We start from the raw sequence: 9,230 nt of genomic DNA on the forward strand, positions 1-9,230 counted from the left end.
TAGAGTTCGAACCTTAAGGGTCTGCCGGAACCCGAAATCCAACAGAGCTAGAATCGTTCATATTGACTAAGTTGACAAAGCTCTCCGTCCCTGTCAACTTAGTAGGCCCACAAGTCAGCCTCCCACCATGGTGGGTCCCAGCTAGCGGGGGGAGTATTCATTTTTCTGTGCGTAATAAGGAGGCACTTCCGGTGGGTCCGAGCTGATAGCGGGGGGAACGTTTTTTTCGCGAAATACGGTGGTCCGTCCGCTGGGTCCCAGCAGTCAGGGGCAAACGTTTTTCTCGTGAAACACGGTGGCCCGTCCAGTGGGTCCCAACAGTCAGGGGGGAAACGTTTTTTCCATGAAATACTGGTGGCCCGTCCGGTGGGTCCCTGCGGTCAGGTGGAGGAATAATTATTTTGCGTGTAATAAGGAGGCACTTCCTTGTGGCTGCCGTGGACCCAGCTATCATCCTCTCCACGTACAGTACTCTTCCGATGGAAGTCGGTCGTTGACCACATTGACCACGCCGCGCCGAGAGCACCATGACGGTGGACGACGGTGAGGCCTAGGAAGGGGACGACGCGGAGCCGGGGAAGATGCGGCAGTGGATGCCCACGCCGAGAGGAATACGAGGGTTCATTGGTTCGGCTGCGGTGTGAGGCTGCCGTCGTCGCAGGATAACATGGGGAGTGGGTGAGTAGAGGGATGGCCTGGCCAGTGGTGGGAGTAGTATGGGGATGGTGAGGCCTCCGCGGTAGCACAGCCGACCACGGGAGGCAGGAGCATGCGGCACGACCGGCGCTGCTTTGGGCGGCTGGGGCAAGAAGATCAGAGGTTGAAGAAGCACTACGGCCGTTGGATGGACATCGTTGACCACGCCATGCCGAGAGCACCAGGGCGGTGGACGACGACGATGCTTATGAAGGGAACGACACGGAGCCGGGGAAGACACGTCAGTGGCTGCCCACGCGGTGGAGAGTACGAGGGTTGACTGGTTCAGCTGCCGTCGCCGGAAAATAACAGGAGGTGTGGGTGAGTAGAGGGATAGACAGGCCAGGGATGCGAGTATGATGGGGTTGTGAGGCCTGCCCGGCAGCACTGCCAGCCATGGGAGGCGGGAGCAGGAGGTTCCGACGGCGCTGGTTTGGGCGGCGGGGGCAGGAAGATCAGAGACTGAAGAAGCACGATTGCCGTTAGATTGACATCTAACGGTCTGATGCTGTTAGAGTCAATTGTTGACTAAGTTTCTTTTTTGAGAAACCTTGTGTATGCATGAACTTAGTAGGCCCACAAGTCAGCCTCCAAATCTGTGGCAGACAACATAAAGCCCATTTGCTATTTTTTATAATTTGCAGCCCATTTGCTAATTCTTAAGTAATTTATTACAACCCATTTTCTGCCCAGGACCACGGTCAAAAAGTTCAACCTTATTTTGCATATTTTGGTGGAGTCTGAACTGTTGTAATCCCGAAATGATAAACATTTTTTAAGAACTTATTGCTTTGCCAAAAAAATCGTTTTGTTTTTGTAAGCAAATAAGACGTGGGACAATTGAGTTGGTTTAAGGGAAAACCAGTGGTAAAAAAATCAGCGCTGGGTGGGAAAAACAACAAAAATAAGGATGTAAATATGAAAAGGGAATTTTATGTGTTTTCAATATAATGATACGTGTATATGAACTAGTAAAACTATAGGTAGAGATTAGAAAACAGATGTAGGACATGCGTTTCAAGAGGAAAATAGAACTGGGTTGTGTGTTTGATTCAGTAAAAAAACTGTCTACGGATATTGTAAGACAAAATATAACTAATGCTGGCGGGCCAGAGGCCGGTAGATACCTGATGGATCTTTGTGCCCCGTTGTCGTCATGGGCTGGGTCTGTTAAAAACAAAACCAACCCTGGACAGTCTACAGCCCAGTTGAAACTTGCTCGACCTGAAAAAACAATATACGTGCTCAATAAATGAGAGAATTCTGCAAGTACAGACTGATAACTGGGATGCAGCACGGATATTGTTTTTTTATCGTGATAATAAGTGCATGCACTTGTTTCGAAAAAATTGGAGAACTGGGAATTCGAACGGTGGGTGCTTATGCTACCCATCAAATAAAAATTAGGTGCCTGAAAATTCGTTTCGAAACAAATGATTCAGCTTTATATCCACGTCGACCCTCGGCATGATGGTTGGAAGCAAATGCAAGTTCATACCAAAAGATCGTTAACAACAATACCAACTTGCAGACGACAAGGTAGTACAACTACCAATACCAAATTAACTTATAATCTTTTTACTCTTGGACCTAGTGTTTGTCTGGTAGAAAATCTTGCAGAGGACCAGCTCCCGCTCCTTCTCTTGCTCCAGGTCCCCGAGGTGGTACTGGTGCATCACCCAGTTGGTCCTCTGCTGGTCGAAGTTCTTGTTGGTGTGCAGCACCAGAACCTTTTTGCTGCCCGTCTGCCGGCCGTTGACCATCACCAGCAAGGTATTGTCGGTCTTGTGCCACATCGCATGCATGCCGCACTCCGACTATATCTTGCAACGCGTCCACGTGCCCCTTTTGAATGTCCTGGAATTACGCTGGAAGAAATGCTTCATTAGGTCACACAGTGTGTTACCTGCAGTATTGTGCAATACAGGTTTTAGTGTACCTAGTTGGTATTTTCATAAGATCTTTGGCATGTTGCAGTTACTTGTTTCACTTTTTATTAACCGTCAAATTGTAATTGCTTCACTAGGTCTGCGTCTAAAAAGAAAAATAGAGCTATAAACAAAGGAATATGTTTGTGCAAGTAGACGGCCGATCGGTGTCTTAGATGGAAGTTTCTTAGGTTGGGTGTAGCATATGCCGTGCTCGTTGTCGATGGTTGGTATGAAAAAATCGATGAGAGACTGAAATCTCGCGCTGTTAGCACTTACTTTGGCCTTAAGGTGCTCGATCAGCTCTTGATCCGTGGGATCAAACTAGATGCCAGCCGGCAGCACCGGCCAATCCTTCTTCGACTTGCATCGGTAATTCCAGTTATATGGTACTCAATGTATGATCAATCGACTATTTTAAGTGAATGATGAAAGATTTCGACAGATAAGTGGTACTCCAAATCTGAAGTCCAGAATACCCGAACACGCCGCCGGGATTCTTGTGTCACCTCATGCGCAACGTGTTGTCACGTCAATTCAATGTGTGGACATGATGAATAATTTGACCGACGTATACTAGTACTGCTACTGTACTACTTACTAGTCATATTTAGTGTCACAATTTATACATAGGTTTAACTAACAAGTACGCACTTGAAGCCTAACTGATATATATATATATATATATATATATATGGCTTCTACACAATATCTCCATCATCATTATCAGTACATCCTACGCAGGTGAGTTAGGATGCACTTGATCCCAGGAAGGTATCTATCCTTCAAACCAGAGGAGTGCTTCAGACTAACAACAATACATAATATCCAACAAAAGAGGGTCGTGCTAGAGCAGCAAAATACATGGCTCAGTCTAGATATCAGCACGAACCAAGTTGTGCATATTTGCTGTTAGCATGAACCACATCGCAGCATGTCGGGTTTGCAAAAGCCATCCATCGCATGGAAGCTTGATGCCTTTCACACACTAAAGATTATCTAGCAACAAGCTGTGTCGATGAATCTCTGGATATGGTGATTCATGAAACCCATGGTATGATGTGTAAACACAGCCCCCCTCGCTAATGGAAGTTGCATAGGACAGTAATCATCGCCGGTGATATGATCGATGATTGGTTGGATGATCGGATAATTGAGCCTGAGGAACAAGGAGTAGTTGCCGAGGCTGTAAAGCCGCCTCCAGTTGAATAAGCCTGGCCCAACGGAGCTGGGATCTTTCTCGAACACGAAGCAGCCATAGCCATCAATGTCACGAACTTCCCACGCATTGTACTGCATGTGGTTTGATGTAATGGTTTTGTCAATTTGGTACGTGCCAATGAGCATCAAATGACCGTCGTCAGCTGAATGAGCGATAAACCACCACCCATCGGCTGGGATGATTCCAGGTCCTGGAATCATGAAGGCCAGCGCATTTGCATCTGCTGCAACAATTCAAATTGGAGACCAAAAGGACAAAAATAAACAATCATGTTTAGAGTATGTGTGGAATTAAGATTATTATAACAGTGACACATATCATAGACAGAGAATTGCAATGTCGTGGTCATAATCATACCCCAAGTTAAAAAAAAGCCAATGGCTTTCATAGTCTAGCAATATGTCATGGTTCAAACATCATGTAACAACGAGAGGAAAACAGCTATGACAATGCCTACTCATATTCTACCATAGCACTTACTACTGTTGTTCTCATATCAACTCTAAGCAATAACATGCATTGTCATAAAAATCTTGTAAACGACAATAACATATAGCAATCATGATGTTATGATCATAATATGTATTATAACAATCATTAGATGCCAATTGTTCTCATATCAACTCTAACAATAACATGTGTGGTCATAAAAATCTAGGAAATGAGAGGAACATATAGCAACGATGTGGTTATAGACATGCTATGCATTCTAAATTTGTAACAAATGAACAAGCAGTCGTATTCATAAGGTAAAGATGAGATGAGATTGAACAATTACACGACGATAGATTCCACCAGTATAGGCAGCCAATCTGTGCGTCGACCGCGTAAGAGCATCTCCAACAGGCGCGCTAAACAGGCACCGCGCCGTAAATATACCCACTTTAGCGCGCGCAACCCGGCGGATGGCTCCAGCGGGCGCGCAATAACCGCGCGCGCGGTATAACCAGTTGGGCGCGCGACAGGAAGCGGTACCTCACGCGGTGTATTTGCGGCGCCCGCTTCCGCGCGCGGCACACTCGACGCTCGCGCTGCGCTCTTCTTCTCCCCCTCCAAAGCCCCCCGCGCGCCGGCGCCGGTGACCCGCACCCATGGATGCACGCGCCGGCACCCCGCTCATCCCGTCCTATAGCTGCGACCCCCCCCCCCCCCGCCCCCCGCCGCCGCCGCCACAAACCCTAGCCCGGGTGACGTTGGCCTCGCCTCCGCCGGAGCTCCTCCGACCAGCGGCCTCGCGCGCGGCCTCTTCATGCCGCCGCAGATGACCTCGGCGGCGGGTGGCGTCGCGCCGGCGCCGACCCGAGCCGCCGCCCCCTCCTCCTCAAAGCTCCCCAATGCGGCGCGGCCAAAGAAGGGCAAGACATCGGCGAAGAAAAACAAGGCGGCGGACGGCTCTGGCACCTCCAAGGCGAGGAGGAAGAAGCTTGCGGGGCGTGCGACGGGCGTGGCGGCTGCCGAAGCGCCGGCAAGCTCACTCGTTGAGCCGGCGGCCGGCGCGCACAACATGCTCGACGAAATGCCTCCAAGGTAAAAAAATTCCAACTTTTCATTTTTTTGTTATTTTTTGAATGCATTCGTCACATATAGATAGCTTATTTGCATTGTGCAAAAAAAATTGTAGTCTCAATGATGATGCATACGTGTCAACGATGGGTGTTGGCTCCAACAATTCGCATTGGTCTCAAACCAATGACATGCATTTTGAAGACCATGAGTTCGAGGTGGACGAGGAGGGTGAGGGCATTATCGACGCACCGAAAGGAAGAGCGGGCAATTACACCAACGTCGATGACATCTTACTATGCAATACTTGGTTGCAAGTGTCAAGGGATCCATCCGTTGGAGGTGATCAAAGTAGAGATGCTTATTGGAACCGGATGAAGGAACACTTTGATGCTCGCAACGTGAGTGGAATTGACCGCTCCAACCGATCACTTAGGTCCCGGTGGTCGACAATCAACTCAGATTGTCAAAGGTGGGTGGCCTGTCAAAAGGTGGTTGACAAGTTGAACCCAAGTGGCACAAATGAGGACGATAGAGTAAGTGCCATTTCATGTTACATGTTGGTGCTAACTTGCTTTGTTTTGCTTGTTGTTGGTGCTAACTTGCTTTGTTTTCATGTAGTACAACATTGCGCAAAACATGTTCAAAGAAGAGGAGAGGAAAGCCAAGAAGGGGAAGATCAAGAAAGGAAGGGTATTTACTTTGCCTCATTGCTATGAAGTGTTGAAGGATGATGAGAAATGGAAGAAGCGTGAAGATTTGGATGATTTGCATTTGAGCGACAAACGGAAGCGAACAAGTAAGTTGGATGATGATGATGATGAGGATGATGCATCAAGTGATGACGGCAAGAGAAGCCCCACACCCAACTCGGTTTCATAATCGAAGCCAAAGCGACCGGATGGGTGCAAGAAAGACAAAACCGAAAAGAAGAAGAGGAAAGGAGATGATGAGCTCAAAAATGCTATGGAAGCTATTGTGAAGGCAAGAAAAGAAGCCAACGAGGTGAGGAAAATGGCAAGGACCCAAGATGTCGTGACCGAGGAGAGGAGGTTGGCGGCCGAGGAGAGGAGGGTGGCGGCCGAGGAGAGGAAGGTGGCTTTGGAGGAGAGGAAGGTGAGCAATGAGGAGCGAACTAGGTTGTTGGAATGGGAGAAGCACTTGTTCTTCTTGGACACAACTAACCTCAATGCGGTGCAAAAGGAGTATGTCAATCTTTCCCAAGAAGAAGTCTTGATCCAAAAAAGAGCCATGGTTCGTGCAATGGGTGGCGGTGGCCTCGGCGCAATGGGCGGCGGTGGCCTCGACGCCATGGGTGGCGGTGGCCTCAGCGCCATGGGTGGCGGTAGCCTTGGCGCCATGGGTGGCATGGGTGGCTTCGGAGGTACCGTGGGCGGTTTAGGTGCAATGGGAGACATTCCTGGCTTTGGAGCACCCCCCGACGCTATGGCCACCATGGGAGGCATGAGTTTTGCTTCTCTCATGGGAGGCATGGGTGCACCTCCGGCCGCCATGGGAGGAATGTCTTTCGATGTGCCTTCTCGCACACATTCCCATGAAGATGTCGTTGAAGATCTTGCCAACACCGTTGGAGGTTCACGTGATGTGGTGCGCGATGAGGAGAGGGAGGAAGATTCATCTTCGGAGGCGGAAGAATCATCTTCCGAAGATGAGGACGAGGACGAGGACAAGGACGAGGACGAGGAATGATGTGTCTTGCATTTGTGTATTGAACTTGATTTGCATTTTGAGCTTGGTTGGATGAACTTGTGGGCATGATTTTAAACTTGTGGGCATGAACTACATCAACTTGTTTGTGTGAAATTTTTATTGTGTTGGAAAATGTTTATCATTTTGTGTTGAAAATGCCATATGCAATGCACCGACGAGTCGCGCGCGCTGCATTTTTGCGCGCTGCTGGAGCGGCGCGCGCGCGCTGCATTTTAGCGCGGCTGCTGGAGCCAGCGCTGCGCGCCGCGCCAAACCAGGCGATGCGCGCGCGGCATATCTGTTTTTTGCACGCGACGCGACCGGCGCTTGTTGGAGATGCTCTAAATGATGCCTTCATGCACTATAGTATCATACAGAAATGTTGCCTCAACAGGATTGATGATGAGCCATAACCATGTATGGCGACCGGATTCCAGATAGACTAATCCCATGTTGAACAAGGCAATGAGCTTGTAATCCATGTAGTCTTCTAATGGTGTGGGCACTTCGCAGATTACAACTTTCTGCAAACAGAGGTCGAGCCAAAAGCTTGATGCATCTCGTGTGTAGTAGGCAGGAGTGTTCGGCGGGCCACGAGGCTCAATGGCGGCGGTATCCAATGATGGAAGGGTGATATCTCGCTGGGTGTAGATATCCATGAGACACCACGGACTACCGGTGTGGTGGATGAGGACGATCTAGTTGGCCTTCATGCCCGCCCAGTAGTGGCCGCACATGAAGGACAGGTGGACGGGTAGTGGTAGCATGTCGAGGGGCATCACGGCAACCTCCGTAGGATCGTCAAGTCGGTGTCTGGGCCACCTGCGAGGATCGGGCATCAGCAAGCATGGTGTATTGAAAAGAGCCGGCTGGTTGCAGACGAGTAGACGGTACAAAGACACCGAGCATGCCGCCAGACGGACGGTGCTGAGTAGGTCCATACGACTACATATCTGCTCCAAGAGAACATCAGGGAGGGAATTCCAATCGTGGCTCTGCGTGTTAGTCGGTTCTGCCATTGGGGTTTTCGGTGCCTGCGAGCCAGCAGGGAAGTGGATTCGGGCGGGCGAGCGAAGAAGCTTCTCCTCGTGTGGCCGAGCAGTGAGCGGGGGGATATGGTATGCGCGAGCTACCAAGGAAGATGGCGCGGGCGGGCGAGCAGTGAGCGGGGGTAAATGGTGTGCGGCCGATGATGGGGAAGAGAGGAGGAAGAAGAAGAGAAGAGGAAGAAGAAGAGATGGCAGTACTAGGTAAGGCTGATTTAGTAACACCAATATGTTGGTTCAGCTTATTAATTACGTGTCCCATCTGCTGCGGCGTGTATTGTCACTTCACTGCAAAGACTAGTTGAATAGTTCTCTCTGACCGAGATGGGGAATAATGGATCGCGATGACTTCCTTTCTATAGTATCCCTATGCCTCTACGCTCACTTCACTCATTTTGCTCCGTACCTAGTCACTTGTTGAAATCTGTAGAAAGACAAATACTCCGTATTTGGGAACAGAGGGAGGCTTTTACTCTGTACTATTTGGGAACAGAGGGAGTATCACCATATGGAGGGAACAGAGGAAGCTTGAAATATGAACATGTCAATGGGAGGGAGTAAGCCCCATGCATGCTTGCATGCATGCAACATGCAACACTCACACGTACACATGGACGCACGCAACACTCACGCACCCATGCGGCACACAGCACACGACGCAACACACACGCTCACGCTCAAGTGCTCAACCTACTCCCTACGTCCGTGAAAGACTGTACATTTAGAGATTTACACATTGACCAGGGCATAATTAACGCCCAAAAGTAGCAGACTTATGTGTGCATGCGACCATTGAGATAAGAAGATTAAATGAAGGCCGTTGCATGCTGTAATTAAGGATAGACATGTAGCCTATACCTACATCACAAGTTGGTGCATTAGTCAATCAATATCGATTTAGATTAAAGGCTAAATGCATTGGAAGTGTAGATGTACATAATGTACTACACTCTTTGTTTTATAGCCGATGTACACTCTTTGTTGGAAGACCGAGGGAGGACACGTGCATGCACTCACATACATAGCCAGGGCGGTTCGCGCGCAAGGGTTGGACTCGTGTCGCGCCTGCGTAAAGTTTGGTTTAACTGATTTCTTTGCTCTGCCAACTGACAGGTGGGACCCAGA

The sequence above is a fragment of the Triticum urartu genome, chromosome 5A (genome assembly GCF_056163025.1).
Source record: "Triticum urartu cultivar PI428250 chromosome 5A, HENAU_Tu73, whole genome shotgun sequence".
NCBI classification, from domain to species: Eukaryota; Viridiplantae; Streptophyta; class Magnoliopsida; order Poales; family Poaceae; genus Triticum; species Triticum urartu.